Genomic DNA, 14,550 nt, shown 5'->3' on the forward strand with positions numbered 1-14,550 from the left:
AGCAATGGAGTCCCACCCTTCCTCTGTGCTGAGTAGGGGGCTGAGGAATCCAGATTGATTCATTCCACAGTGGAAGTCTCCAAGTTCACAGAATAATGTTCTGCAGTCATGTCCCTAAATTGGCTTCCTATCAGACTTTAAAGTGAAAAATTTTGTTTTCTCTCTTCAGTACTAACTTTGCCAGAAAGGTGTTTTTAATTTAGAAAATAAAAGTGTATATTTGTGAATGTTTATGATATAAATATTGGAAAAAATTAACATCTGTGACCTGATACCTGTGAGCTAGGAGTTATTAGTGTCACTGAGAGTGCATAAACAAATGAATCAATGAATTCAGCTCCTTCACAGTAAGGATCACCATATTTAGTTCTGTTGATTACAACAGCTCTGTTTCAATATACTACATCTTTTTCAGTTCTTATTATTACTACATGTCAGTTTACTTGAATTCATTCTGCAGACAAATTGAAATCTGTAGTTATCATCCTTGAAGTTTCAAACGTGTTTCTTCAAAAAAATTTTTTTTTTCTCTCCAAGTTTTTCACGTGGGCCACAGATACAGTACCTTGAACCAAAGACATTTCAGATCACACATCTTTAGTCAAGCCTCTGAATGTATGTAAACTTCTCTGTGTGGCTCTTACAATAGCCAAATTCAACATTTTACTCTGCCAGAAAATGCCAGGTGTTAATAGAGAATAATTTTAGGTACTTTCTTAACTGTACACCAGATGATGATAACAAATATGATAGTATCAAACAAGTGTTAACTTGCCTCTAACCCAGCTTGCACATGCAGTAGATTCAAAAGGCCATTCATCCTAAGTGCTTGCCATGTACTGTGCAGTGTAGAATAGATACTCCAGCAAAAACTTGTCCCTGGCGTATCCAGGAAGTACTCTGGTTGAAATTTCCCAATGCCTATAGGAAAAGCAATGGAAAAAGCCTATACTTAATTTTTGGTGGTTATGATTTAAAGTGAAACACATTAAGAAATCCAAAGTTTTCTTTTACTCAGTAACCTTAGCAGAACCTTTCTGTTCTACTGTAGTCTATATTCTCAACTGTGCTCTCCTGCATTTCTGAGTAGTGAATCACAGTGACTGTATTAGATTGTGATATCAGGAAGTCCCCCATTTGGCTGATTTGCTGGAGTTAGCCATAGTCAAACTGGTCCAGTATCTCCTTCTACATATACCTTCTGTCTAAGCCACAGCTTCTATGAAGGAGGTTGAGATGATGAGTGAACTTGAAACAAGTTGTGCAATGCTCTTTCAAATGAATGTTTTATATAACAATGCCACAATTAAAGACTGTATCTTTATTTAAGAAATACCTCGCTAAAGGGGTATTTGTTAATTACTCATCTGAGAAACATCACAAAAAATATTAAAAATAAACCCATGAAATCGATTATTTAAAAATAAAGAAAAACAAATTCCTTCTCCTTTCATCCCCACAATAAAAGGAGTGGTTGAAGCTTTCTACTTCCTGTAAGGATAGATAAAACATAGGTGTCTTCTACCCAAACTTCTTCACGTTTCTGGGTCCTGAGATTTTCTTTCCCTCAGCAAAATGAGACCTGATTTTATGGCTTCCCCATTCTGCATTACATGTTTTAAGAAAGAACACTGGGGTATTTCAGAAACTATAGTGGAATAAAGTCTTACAAATCACATTATCAAAGTGGTTTGCTTATAGTTTTAATATGAGAGTGATTCATTCCAAATGCTCTGGAGAAATATATCATTGTTTAGCCCTCCCTTCCTTCCCCCTCAGCTCCTTCTCCAGGTTTCCTTAGGTTATTTTCATTTTGTTCTTAATGGAAATTCCTTCTGACCCTAATCTGATTCTTGAATTCGAACTCTCACATGAAACAATCATACTACTCTTTAATCCAATTTATAGGAAGCAAGGGAGAACAGAAAGAAACAAAATAATAATGATCAGGAGAACCATGACATCTTGGTCAAAATCCACTCCCAAATGGGAGTGTTTAAGCAGCCTTCTAACTCTGGTAACTGAAAGGCTTTTATATACTGTGCTCAGTTGTTTTTTTTTTTTTTTTTTTTTTTTTTTTTTTTTTTTTTTTTAATATCTTACCTGAGTTTGGGCCAATGATCAGGATCTTCTAGATGTATCCAATTATGGGCTACGGTTATGCTTCAAAAGTCTGCTTGGCAGTATCTCTGCTGTGCTCATGTAGCAAGGTCTCATAGGTATTGCAGGCCTCTGGCTGATCTCTTATTGACTGTGCATAGTTTGCATGCCTGACTGCATAAGAAGTCCTCATGTCTGGTATCTGTCAAAACCAAAAAACATGTCCAGTCAGCCAGCCATCAGCACCATCTTGTGGTGCTGGCATCATCAAATATTTTAGTGTTGTAATGGCACAAAAGCTGCAAGATGGGTCCCTGAAAAACCAAGCATCCAATACGTAAAAAATCGTACTGTGAATTCAAAACTCAGTTGGACCTACAGCCTTGTTAATACCATGCCCCATAATTTCTTCATATAAAAATTCTGATATACTAATAATAAAAATAAAAAATAAATGAAAAGATAACTATACCAACAAAAATACAGTTAGTATTTTCCCTTGCAATCAGCTGCCTCTTCATCAAATTTATTTCTGCTGTCATGCCTTCTTTTATTTTTCTATGAAACTGGTATAAAAATGGCAATGGAGCCAATAGTCTACATAGTTCAGAGGATGTATGTTGCCATTATTTTACATTTAGAACTCAAGAATGCTAGCCTCAGATCAGCCTAAATATTGGATTTTTGAAGTCCACAGTGCAATCAAGAGTTCTACAGTACACGTGTCCTCTAAGCTTAACAGTTTTGTTTGTAAAATTATCATGCCATTTATAAGGCTTACTCCAATCTCTAGGTTGAGTCTCATGGCATGGAATGGTAAAAATGAAGAAGCAAAGAGAAGTATGTTACACTAATGCTAATAAGAGATTTTATGATACACCTTCCACAATTTCATATTGATAGCTGCTTTTAGGTGGAGTGGAAAACACATACCACCAACTCACCAACAAAATCAGACAAGGATTTTAGGAGAGAGGTTTTACACAAACAGTGTGACAAAATCCCTACTGGATTTATATTATAAGCTTTTACACAGAAGTTCCACCTTTTTCTGACACCAAAGAAAAGTATTTAATCATTGTGCAGGGAGAGAGAAGATTGAGAAGAAAAAAAAATAGAAGAAAAGTCTTAATGAAGCTTCTTCCAAGACAGTGGTTTCTCACAGAAAAGTTCCTGCAAAATATGATCCATGTAAGATGTGTTTTTCATTCGTGTGTTACAGACACAAAGGAGGGAGCAAAAACTCTCTTTGCCTGATCTCTAGCAAGATGATACGTACCATCTACATACAGGCTGAAGGAGCTGGGCTTGTTCAGTCTGCAGAAAAGAAGGCTGTGGGAAGACCTCATTACAGCTTTCCAGTATTTAAAGGGACATCATAACAGGAGGAAAATCAACTTTTTACATGGATAGATAGTGATGGGACAAGGGGGAATGGTTTTAAACTGAAGTAGGGAAGATTTAGATTAGATGTAAGGGGAAAGTTTTTCACTGAAGGAGTGGTGAGGTGCTGGAACAGATGGTCTGGAGAGGTTGTGGATGCTTGGATTGATTCCAATGGATGGATTCATCCATTCACGGCCAGGTTGGATGGGGTCCTGGGCAGCCTGACCTGCAGGAGGAGGTTTGCAACTTGATGACTGATCACAAGTAGCTATTTCAAGTTCAAACATCTAATGTGATTTCTGTTGAAATTTTATTTATGTGATAAAATCTGATTAATGTCTATAAATATCTAAGGTGCAGGAGGCAAAGGGATAAGGCCAGACCCTTTTCAGTGGTGTGTGGTGATAGGACAAGGGGAAATGGCCACAAAATGAAGCATAGGAAGTTCTGCGAAATGTGCATAAGAACTTCTTCACGGTGAGGGTGACAAAGCACAGGAACAGGCTGCCCAGGGAAGTTGTGGAGTCTCCTTCTCTGGAGATTTTCAAAACTCACTGGGATGCCTACCTGTGAAACCTGGTCTAGGGAGCCTGCTTTGGCAGGGGGCTGGACTCAATAATTTCTTGAGGTCCCTTCCAACCCCTACAATTCTGTGATTCTGTTATCTTTGAGGTCCCTTCCAACCCGAGCCATTCTATGATTCTATGAACTTGCAACTAAACATTAAATCAGTATTCACTCCATAACATCTCTGTTGTTTTCAGGTGAAAAGACTTGTTTTGCAAAACTGAATAATTTTTAGGAGCACAGAATTATCAGAATCCAGTTCAGAAAATCTAAAGATACAATAGACTTAAATATACTTATGAAAATATATTTCTTTTCATAAGACAACAGAATTAATTTTCCTCAAACTATTCAATATGTAGTATGGCATATTGAATGACATCTTCAGCAGCTGAGTAACTATTCTTATCAGCTGAGAAAGGATCAAGATTGTATAGAGGGTTTCCCCACATACAGGCATTTGCAAAGAAGACAAGTCTTTGCTTTTGCTCTCTGGACTGACAGTTCAAATGGTCTACTAATTTCCTCACTCCTTCACCTGCTTTACTCTATTATAATGATATGATATTTATTGAGAAAAGAAAAAGATCAAATTGATGAGTGTGAGAGACTCGTAGCAAGATGGAATGTAACAAGAAACTACTGGGCTTGTTTATAAAATGGAGGAGTTGCACTCTTCCCCTCTTCACCTGCACATAACTATTTTCTTTTCTAAAAAGAAAGGATAAAGGACTTGTTTCCAAAGGAAGTAGAGTGGGTGAACAGGAAAACTAACTAGAGTAATTGTAGCAGTATTCTTCAGTAATAACTTCAACGTACCCCTGTCCCACAGGCGCATCATATCATAGAGTAAATATTACTTTCTTTCAGAATAATTACTGTGCTTTCAAAGCAAAATAATCCTTCTAAGAAGGAAGAGGGGAGAGGGAGGGAGTGCCAAGCACTTACTATGGGTTATAATCCCAGGAGCTGTTACAGGCAACACAAAAAAGAAGTTGCCTGACAAAAATGCGCTTTTTCCAGAACACATAATGGAAAAAGTCTTATCATTAAAAAAGCTGGATAAGAAACAGTTAAAAATGGGGAAGAAAAAATAAACAGCACTGAAATAAATCATACACTGCTCTCAAACACTTCTTATCAACATAGCCCAGACCCAGCTGTTGCCCAAAATCAATACTCTTCTTTTATCAATAATCCCAAAGCATAAGATCAACTCAAAACACCTTTGGAAAAGAAATATGTGTATTATGTAAGGCTCAGATAACACACCAGTGTTTAATTTGAGCACATGTAAGTTTTTGAGATGTTAACAAAATATGCTAAAGAACTTTTCTTTCAGTTAGTTTTGAGCTGAATTCATTACTACAGAAGTTTTGTGAGAAAAAGTTTAATTTTAGTCAAGATTGTAGACAAACACTGTAGGAAACAGAATAATTTTAACATTTTTTTGTGAGAATTTTTGGGGAAAATTTATTCTCACCGTTCTTTTTTTCTTTTCATCTCACTGAAAGTTACGGTCAAAATAATAAAGAAACAAACCATAAATGCTTGGATTAGTTGTGCTAGTGCTGAGAAAAGCTTTAACATTAACAAGCAAGTTAGCTTTGTAGATAAATTGATTGTAAAAATCTAGTTTCTGTGCAAGAAAAAGACTTGAATGACATGACTTCTTTATTTTCTTATTTTTCTTGAATCATTAGTATCATGCTTAAGTCACAACTGATTTCAGGTTAATTACACTGTAGAGACTAATTTTCATAGTCTCTTGTAGGAGTACATTATTAACCACAGCTTAAATTTTAAGGAGTGATTGATAGTGCAATTTTATGGCAGTCCAACTTGTACAAAAGAGTGGAGCCTGCACAGACACTGAGATGTTTAAACCAGTCAGAGGGGGTCAAGGTACTAATCAGATTATATTGTCTGATCCTGTTTTCTAATCATAAGAAATTGTGATGGAAAGAAAGACAGATTCCTATTCTAATTCTTACACACATATGTTGCTGTAAATGAACTAAAACAGGACAAAACGTGGCAGACTATGAAATAACTTAAAACTAATGGCTCAAGAGGTAAAATATAAGAAATATATAGATAACAGATAGTGCAAACATCATAAATATTTTGTTTCCAGCATTCTTGTCTTCTTCGGGTTGAAGAATATGATTTTTTTTTTTTTTTTTTTTTTTTTCTGTTGATGGTGATGGTAAGAGGGAAGGAAATGAAGAAAGAAAGGGAAGATTTCTAGGGTATAATTTATTCTTCAGATCTTGGCTTACCTTTTTAAACTACTTGTAATTAGTTTTTGAGATATATTTTTCCTATTGTTCCTCATGAAAGTTTTGTTATCAAATATATGGGTTTGCTATGAAGAGTTCGTAGTTTTTTGAAAGCTGCAACTTCTATCTAAAAGTTGTTTTTCTTCAAAAATATAGCTTAGTAATATATTTCAACTATAACCTTCAATATATTGAACTGCACACTGCAAGTGTGATAAGCACCTTTATTTTCTCCCCAACACTTAATTTTATAATTAAATGCTTTATAATTTTTGTCAGCATAGCGTTCTGCAGACCTGTCAGTAGCGTAACTCTCCTTTTTTTCCAGGTTGCTCATGTTTATATTGTACCCTGCATTTAATAATGGATGTAACAATTGAAGACTTTGTACTTAGTGCTCTCCTACCAAAATAAGGCACAACCACACACTTGATAATAACCTTACAATCTGATTTGCCAGTAATTTATACAGTTAAATCTGAAGCATTTCTTTTCAGTATGTTTAAAACAAATCCATGCCAAAAAGGAAGTAAGGAAGCTGAAAATATGTGTGTGGGTCAGTATTTCAGAATGTGGGCTGCTCATGGCCTGCACTTAACTCCCTTGTTGTGCCGCTCCTTCTACCTCAAAGTTCAGTATACATAGGAAGACACTAGAAGGACAAGGCTGGATGTGGCTCTGCACAGCCTGGTATATTGGTTGGCAATCCTGCCCATGGCAGGGTGGTTGAAACTAGTTGGTCTTTGAGGTCCTTCTCAACCCATGTTATTCCATGCTTTTATGATTTTGCTGTCTACACGATAAATTATATATAACACATATTGAGAGAGAAATATAATTGTCACAGCAAAGATTTCAACTTTAGTGTGCTTCCTGGAAGAGATCCTCTTTATTGGGTGAACCAGCTCTGAGGAATGGTGTCCTCAGGCTAGACTGTGCTGCAAGAAGCCAAGCATCTTGCATCCTGAACAGACATGTATATGATGAAGATATGTCAATATTTATATCCCTATGCAAAAGCAGGCTCCTATAGCTTTCCAAATACTTGTCATCACGTGAACATGGTGGGAATAATTTCCATCATCCCTAAAAAAGGACTTCTGGTGAAAGGGAAATTTGCATTTAAAAAATACTGTTGTTAAAAATACTATTGTTGCATGGGAGTGAGATAGGACTTGAAAGAGTTCTGCTGAATGAAGTGCTGTTATGTACAAAAAATCATAATATAAATCTCTCATGCAGGGTATCAAAGGAAGTGTTTGCTTTCTTCCCTCTGTTACAAGGGTTTGGAAGATGGACAGTTCTGGCCTAAAATAAAAACAGTATTTTATAAGCTGTACAAAGCTACTCTGTATAATTACACAACCTCATCAACTAGCTGTAACTATGAACTTTAAGAAAGCCAGGAAAGAAGCTTTGAATCACTTCTTTTGTCAGATGGCTGGCTGAGAGAAGCCAGTTGAATGATGTGCTGCTACAGATTCATTCCTTTTTTTGACTTCAGAAGACAGAAGACATCGAACTAAGCTGTACCCACAGAATCATTTGAATTCCTACTCACTGCAATGGTTTAATAATGCATGCCTACAAAACAGGCTATGACAGCATGAGCAGTCACCTTGCTTCATTCCGCTGTAGTTTCCTATTTTCTTCTTACTTCTGTAAAAAGTGACCTTGCCTGCTATTGTGACATCAGCAAAAAAGCAATCAAACAAAAAAAGCCTTCTGTGATGTGTATTACTTTGCTTTCTTCAGCCCAAACTATGCATTTCTTAATAATTTTATGCTCAGAATTTTTTAACCCAGTTTTCATCTCTCTGATGCTGGTTTTACAGCACTATATAACTCACTGGAGTTACAACTCATGGCACCACAGCTACTTCTTTGATGGGATGAACTGCCCTGCTTTGACTAGCTGCCAGCCTTCCAAAATCCTGTCAGGCAGGAGAGTTTATAGAAGTCCTTGTTAAGAGTAGTAGTTGCACTTCTGATTCTAACTGGCTTAGATTTAATGAAAAAGACGCAGGAGTGAAGGATATTACAGTTCCAATGGAAACTGTTCACTAGGTATTTACTCAGGTCACAACTATCTATTGTTGCATAGCAAATTGCCATCATTTCTGGAAGTGTTATTCGCTACCTCTGTTCACTTGAACAAATGGGAAATATTTCTATTCTCCACCACTGTGTCTGGAACTGTCATTAACCAACACAATATGACTAAACAAGTCAGCTTGTGTGGCTGTACTGCAGTGACATTCCTGGAAGCACTGTTCTTACTCTCACTTCTTTGGGCAATCACAGTTGACAGCAAAGCCAACTATTTATTTGAAAAGATGACCATCAGTAAAACCACACATTTACTTCTGGCTATAGTTTTCCAAAACCTGTGCAAATTCACTTAATCTCCTTTTCCTGTCTATGATTTTTTCACAATCCAATGGTTTTGCCAGTGCAGTGCAGTAAGCTGTGCAGCAATAATTCACGTACCATAGTTTCAAGAAGTTACATTTGCTCAGCTTTGACAATTTCAGTATCTCCCATGGTGGCAACACTGTACTGAAATACCCTTAAATATTTAGTTTTAAATACTGTGGTATGGGTTACACACTAAGTGGTATCCTTCTAATTATGTCATTCAATAATCACAAATAGTGACAGAAATAGTAATTTAGTAAGCATTAATACAACTAGCTCACAAGCAAACCTGGCCCATCTGTCATTAATGTATCTAAGTTTTTCATGGTGTTATAATGCTGTTCTACAACTCGTTATCTTCCTTTATTTTCACATCTACTATCATACAAACAATCATTTATGACAAAGATATAGGCATGTATAAACACACAAACATAGAATCATAGAATCGTTAAGGCTGGAAAAGACCTCTAAGATAACTCAGTCCATCATGACTGAGTGGACATTAGAGTCCACTCTAAGATAACCATCAGCCCACCCCACCATGTCCACCGCCCACGTCCCTCAGTGCCACATCCACACAGCTCTTGAACACCTCCAGGGACGGTGATTCCACCGTCTTCCTGGGCAGCCTGGACCAGTACCTTTCCACTCTTGCTGAGAATACATTGCTCCGAATATCCAACCTGAACCTCCCCTGTTGCAACATGAAGATATTTTGACTGAAATAAGCAGGATAACAAGCACAATTTCATCTGTTCTTTTTGGTCTAGTACAGGAGGGCAAAAGGTGCTGAAAAGGAGGAAATACTCATACTGAAAAGTATTTCATACCATAGAAGTCTCTATTTGCTCAAGATAATTTTGTCTGAGCCATACTGATTTTCTTGCTGGAGTTACACAATGTTTTCTAGGCACAAGCCAAGCAGAGGGCAGATGATATAACAAAATGTTATTGATCAAAAATATTCAAAAGCATCTATTCCAACAACACACCTCTCAGGTCTGGTGGTGTGTAGTTGCCTAAAGGGAGCCTACAAAACAATCTTGGGTGCATACTTGCTTAAACTCGATTCATGTCAGTACTTGATGAAAAACTTGAATACTTGAAGTTTTAAATATTTGCCCCATAGGGTTGTTTTATTACAAAACCTGTATAGGACAACTTTAAATCCTTTTGTTTTCCCCATGGTTCATGAAAATGAAATTTCAGATGTGGTCAATGTCTTTAAACTCATCCTACCAGGTTGCTGTTGATTAGTGTGAAGGAACACTCTCCAAGCTGTAGCAGCATCTGTTGTCAGTCAGAAATGGCAGTGTCACAGACAGCCATTATGTTGAAATGCTTTGGCTGAAGGGAGGAGCTGCACAGCTGCTGCTTTGCAGTATAAGCCCAGAAGCCCTATTTGTTGGCATGAGAGAGGAAGAAGGATTTTGGTGAGAGGAGATGGGGGCACAGACATCATGAGCAGGAGCTTTCTTTAAGGGACAGCTATAAATACGCATCTCAGTATACCTGCTTCTTTGCTGGTCCTCTCTAGATGCAATTTGCTTTTGACATTTCCTGGCTGACAGTAACTCTTATAACTCAGCACACATACACGCCCTCTCTGCCTCCTTCCTGAAGGAGAGGTAAGGCTTTAGTGTTCCCTATGTTTACGTCTAGACAGACCAACTTGCTTAGCCTTATGTTTTTTCCTGTGCTATTAAAAGAACCATGACTTTTTTTCTCTTTTTTCTTTTTATTTTTTTTCTCTCTCTCTGACTCTTTTTTTTTTCTTTTTTCTTTTTTCTTTTTTTCTTTAAATGAAGCCCTGGAAGAAGAAGAAAAAGAAGAAAAAAAAGAGTAGCCTATCCCCTACAGTGCCTAATTTTTTTAGATTTTGAAGTCATGCAATGAATGTATTTATAAAACAGTGCTGTACTATTTTGCATATCAGTACCAAAATACTAATAATATATATATTTTTTTTAACGTAGAAATTTACATTGAGATGTTGTACTACCTCATATTTTACCATAAAGGGCTAGATTATAGATCTCTCAGATCTTTTTCAAAGTTATTATTAATATTTTTCTTTTTTGCCCTACAATGGGGATAAAAGCATATTGTATTCTTTCATCTTTGTCTTGCAGGACACCTCTACGTCCTCTGCTGTTTTCTGGGTAAATATACAAAAAAGAATTTCCTTTCACAGTTCCTAGTATTAATCTGCAGACTTCTGTTTCCCTGCAGTCAGTGAATTTCTTGATTAAATATTATACTTCTCTTTTAATAATAATTTCAACTGTAGAGGGTATTCCCTATTACTGTGTGAAGATGTTTTTGTGCCCAGAGTTGCTGAGAATCATCTAACTTGCATAAACATTTTAAAGAGTAAATCTTACCAGCACCCACATTCTTCCAGCAGTCTTTAGATATCTCACCTTAGGGGTAACTTTCTATGAAGTTAATATATACCTACTCCCTTTGTATGTTAGTTTCTGTCACCCAGCTCTGTGCTCAGGCCTGAAGAGATGTAATAATGCCCTGTACAGAGTGGGAAAGAATAGGAATAGAAAAGTTTAAGAAAGCAGACTGAAATATGTTGAAATAAAGCATTTTGTAAAAGATTCTTATTTGAGGATATACAGACATCGTTGCTGCCTTCTGGTCTTCAGCCTCAGATAGAAACCTGACTCATGAGGGAAAATACTTCTAAGGGAAATGAATGCTATTCAACAGAAAGAGATCCAAATGACAGACAATAGTTTACGAAGGCCACCCGTGAAACCAAGGAGAAAATGTTCAAGAAAGTGAAAGAGTGCTTCTCTCCCATCTCCCGTTGTAACTGTTAATGCTACAAATTGCAGCAAAGAGAAGGAAATTTGTTACACACCTTTGTAGGTATCAATGAAAGCATCAGCATAGAAAATGGTTATATTCTTGGCACAGCTCCCTGATATTCTGGCCTGAGGATCTACAGTGAAGGTTTTCTTCTCCTTTGGATTCAAACTTGCCTCTCTTCCATGCTCTGCTTGAACTTTGCTTTCCTATATCTCATGAAAGACAGACTATGGTGATTCAAAGAAGAAATATGATTTAAAGTAACGGAAAATTATCTGCAAGTAACAGCTAGGGTTCTACTGAATCACAATTTTGCCAGTCTGTTTTTGTAAGAATCACTAAAACATGAAAGTGAAAGCATTAAACCTTACTCATGAATGAATCTACAGTTCAGCTCTTTAGCTGAACAGGTGGAGAACTAGATTCTCATGTTGAGTTTTAGAATCATAGAATCCTTAGAGTTGAAAGGGACCTCTGATGGAGATCTAGTCCAACTCCCCTGCATTGAGCAGGGACACCACAGCTAGATCAGCTTGACGAGGGCCTTATCCAGCCTCGACATGAAAGTCTCAAGGGATGGGGCATCAACCACAACACTAGGTAACCTGTTCCAGTGCCTTACTACCCTCACTGTAAAAGATGATAAGTGTCACGGATGGAAGTAATGGCCATAGAAGCACCATGGTCATCTGTGAGTCTGCCTTTGTAGCAAGGGAAATCTAACTGCTCTAGAAAACCTAGGTGATGGTTTTGGTGATTCCATTTATTTATTTATTTATTTATTTATTTATTTATTCTGTGTTTTTGTTATTTGTTTATTTATTTCTTACTTAAGTGTGCTACAACATTACTGGAAAGTGAATTTATAGTTCTGCAATGATGGCAGCATTTACATTACAAATCCTATGCCATAAATTTAATCTGTGAAGAATTTGAAAGTCCTATCAATGATATTTTAGGGCAAGTTGCACCAGTTTAGCAAAGACTGAAGAAGCAGAGACTTAATAGCAGTAGAAGGAAAAGCTGGAGGGAATCCAAATAGACATTTATGTCCTCAGTTTAATACAAAAAAATGTTAAGAGAGTGTGAAATTGCACTGTCAAACCTGTAGAATATAATATGTAAGGTACTGCTATATTATGATAGACTTGTTTATGAATGACTTTCTCAAGTTTCCACTTAAAGAAGTCTGTGCTTTGTTATTGCAAAGGGAAATCTGGAGACAACCTTATGTATGTACTTTCTCTTTGTGTACCCCTAGTTAACTCTTTCCTGAAGTACAGGCTAGATGACAGAGCTTTTCAGGAAGTCTTACATAGAGCTTAATAAGTTTTAATGTCACATGAATTATCAGTACTCAACTTTTAAAATAGGGACTATGAAACAATTTCTAAATAAATAGAAACTTTATGCATCACAGAGATATCACTGTGGGCTGTAGGCAAAGCAAGTAATATCTGCCATAACATACATGGCCTGCACCCTGGGCTGCAATTTTCTCCCTTCTTCCTGCTCCTTCTACCTCATTCCTCATTCCTCATGGATTGCTCTGGAGGAAAATAAGATTCTTGCTGTCAGCTGAGGATTTTGGACTGGATCTCCATCACCTCCTTCCCTGCCCCTGCAACTGGAAATAGATGTGGCAAATAGCCAGAAGGGGACATATTCCTCCAGAAAATCTATTTAGAAATTGTCAGGAGTGTTGTCTTCTTTTTGGTCCAACAACTGTAGCATGGATGAAAACGCACTGTGACACGCACCACTGTGGTCCAAAGCTGGTTGAGGAGTCTAACAGTAGGATTTACAGCTGTCTATGGGAAAACAAGCAAAACGCTCACTATCCACAACGCGTGACTGATTTCTGTACATTCCTGGCTCTTGGAGTTCTTTTGTCATTTTCATCACACAAATACAGGAAAACAAAACAAAACAAAACAAAAAAACTCCTCTATTAGTTAATTTCCTCTCTACTTTTGGACCAATTGGAAGCACAGAAACAAACAACATTTAAAACATGGTTTGTCATTTAGCTTTGTATTTAAATAAGTGCTCAAGTCCCTAGAAGAACCTAGTTAAGAAATTAACAGTTCTGCACATTGTAGTTCCTCAGGGATCAATTAAAAGGCTATTATTCTTTTCACTGATGGAGCAAGATGAAAACAAATAATACCTCCAAGGGAACTTTGCATAAGACATAGATTGAACTTAATGAGAAAAGTCATTTGACAAATGATGTTAACTGTAAGATGCACTTAGCATCTTGTCAAGAGCTGTGTTTCTGACTTGACTAATTTTTTAATTTAGAGCATGCCACAGCCTGTCTTGATGTAAATGAGACAGTGCAGTGACTTTGACAAGTCCTGAGAGCACTGGAGAAATCCAAGTTAATGGGATTCAAATTAACCTGTATTAAATATATGAAGGAAACACTAGATGAGTATAGGTTGAGCTGAATTTTAAAGGAGCTCTGCTGTTTTTAATGCATTAAAATACAGAATACTTTCTTCAAAATAAACATTATATTCTTTGAATATAGACAATAAATATGAGAATTAGAAGTTAAAATAAATTAATATGTGGAGTGGAGATGGATTCAACCTTGCTTTGAAAGTACTCAGACACACATATATATCATGACAACCAATGGGAGAGCTATTCATGCAGTAAATTAAGGGCGCAAAAGTGCTTAGAAGATCTGGTAAGACTTCTTGCCCTGTAGATGAGCTTTAGATGAATATCAATAAAAATCATATAATCACAGATCACTGAGGCTGAAAAAGACCTTTAAGATCACCCAGTCCAGCCATCAGCCCACCCCCACCATGCCCACCGCCCACATCCCTCAGTGCCACATCCACACAGCTCTTGAACACCTCCAGGGACGGTGATTTCACCGCCTTCCTGGGCAGCCCGGACCAGTACCTTTCCACTCTTGCTGAGAATACATTGTTCCTAATACCCAACCCTAACC

General features: G+C 37.0%; 1 long non-coding RNA gene across 1 annotated transcript in view; it reads right to left on the reverse strand.

The window, feature by feature from the left end:
* Positions 1-632: 632 nt before the first annotated feature.
* Positions 633-14,550, reverse strand: part of LOC124417635 — a 29,729-nt gene continuing 15,811 nt past the window's right edge. The window contains exons 2-3 of the long non-coding RNA XR_006933011.1: positions 2,104-2,302; positions 633-921 (exon numbers count right to left, since the gene is read on the reverse strand). This is a non-coding gene — a long non-coding RNA (uncharacterized LOC124417635). The remainder of the gene's footprint in view (positions 922-2,103; positions 2,303-14,550) is intronic.

The sequence above is a fragment of the Gallus gallus genome, chromosome 1 (genome assembly GCF_016699485.2).
Source record: "Gallus gallus isolate bGalGal1 chromosome 1, bGalGal1.mat.broiler.GRCg7b, whole genome shotgun sequence".
In the NCBI taxonomy this organism is placed as follows: domain Eukaryota; kingdom Metazoa; phylum Chordata; class Aves; order Galliformes; family Phasianidae; genus Gallus; species Gallus gallus.